The sequence below is a fragment of the Rhinopithecus bieti genome, unplaced genomic scaffold, assembly GCF_001698545.2.
Source record: "Rhinopithecus bieti isolate Rb0 unplaced genomic scaffold, ASM169854v2 scaffold_69810, whole genome shotgun sequence".
NCBI classification, from domain to species: Eukaryota; Metazoa; Chordata; class Mammalia; order Primates; family Cercopithecidae; genus Rhinopithecus; species Rhinopithecus bieti.
In genome coordinates this window covers 35-1,304 of record NW_016900429.1, presented here as the reverse complement: position 1 = coordinate 1,304, position 1,270 = coordinate 35, and the positions used below count along the sequence as shown (strand labels likewise).

Here is a 1,270-nt window from a genome sequence, read left to right as displayed (position 1 = left end):
CCTTTATTTTTTATTTATTTAAATATGTAAGTTATTTCATTAGGTTCTTCTTAAGGAATTTAGAACACTGATTAGTGAGGATAAATTCCATTCATCAGGGCAAACACAGATTGCAGGTAGCCCTGGAACTGAGGAATAGCTTTGAGTTTGGTAAACTCAAACTGTGGTAAAGTGCACAGTTTTCCGATCAACTTTGCACTGCTCTGTAATCTCATGTTTCTCTCTTTCTGTGTTGAAGATCTCACCTCCCTGGTGTCTGGGCTTCTGTAGCTTCTTCTTCTTGAAGTAAATGTCAGTAAGATGTTTTGGATTTTCACATTGCTGATATCAATTTTGGTTGAGGTGGCAATGGCAAATTTCCGACGTGCTCTTTGTAGAGGAACTCGATTGAGGACCAGAGGTCCAGTCACAAGTAACAGGTCACTAGCCAGCTACTTCAAGAAAACCACCCTGTTGCCTCTGTGGCACTCAGTGAGGATGATCAGAATGGTCCCAGGGGTGATGCTGGCTCACAGTTTTCTCATGTGCTGACTGAAGGGATTTTGACATGGCTCAAAATATTTCAAGTCATATCTTTAGTAGGATAATATCTAGGCCCTTTGAGAAGTTTAACCAACCTGGTACTGCTATTCTTGTTATCATCAATTGGTTTTGCAACCAATTTGCAAGAAACTTCTCCTTTTCTTTTCAACCTTGGATTTAGTGGCAGAATACCTCCTCTTGTACACGGCCTTTCTGGAATACATAGCAGATTGGGAATATCTGGCAATTCCTTTGACAAAGATAGAATTTCGGCTGCAATGAGACTTTCCCTTCTTGGGCTTTTAGCCTTGAGGGTACCCTTTTCACCTTGCTACCAGCATCAGGCTTCTTGGCTTTGGGTTTGTTCTCCTTAGTATCTGGCTTGTCAACTTTTCACCCACCATCATGCAGGATGGGAAAGAGCTATTCAGCCATTAAAACAAAGGAAATTCTGTCATTAGTGACAACATGAGTGAATCTAGAGGATATCATGCTAAGTGAAATAAGCCAGGCACAGAAACACAAGTACCACATGATCTCACTTAAATGTGGAATCTAAAGAAGTAGAATTAACAGAAGCAGAGTAGAACAGTGGGAGAAAATTTTGCAATCTATCCATCTGACAAAGGGCTAATATCCAGAATCTATAAGGAACTTAAACAAATTTACAAGAAAAAAACCCATCAAGAAGTGGGCAAAAGATATGAACAGACACTTCTCAAAAGAAGACATTTATGTGGCCATCAAA

The 1,270-nt window shown here is 39.8% G+C and overlaps 1 pseudogene; it reads right to left on the bottom strand.

Annotated features, from left to right (window-relative positions):
- Positions 1-71: 71 nt before the first annotated feature.
- On the bottom strand, positions 72-911 carry LOC108526041 (60S ribosomal protein L6 pseudogene; annotated as a pseudogene).
- Positions 912-1,270: the final 359 nt, after the last annotated feature.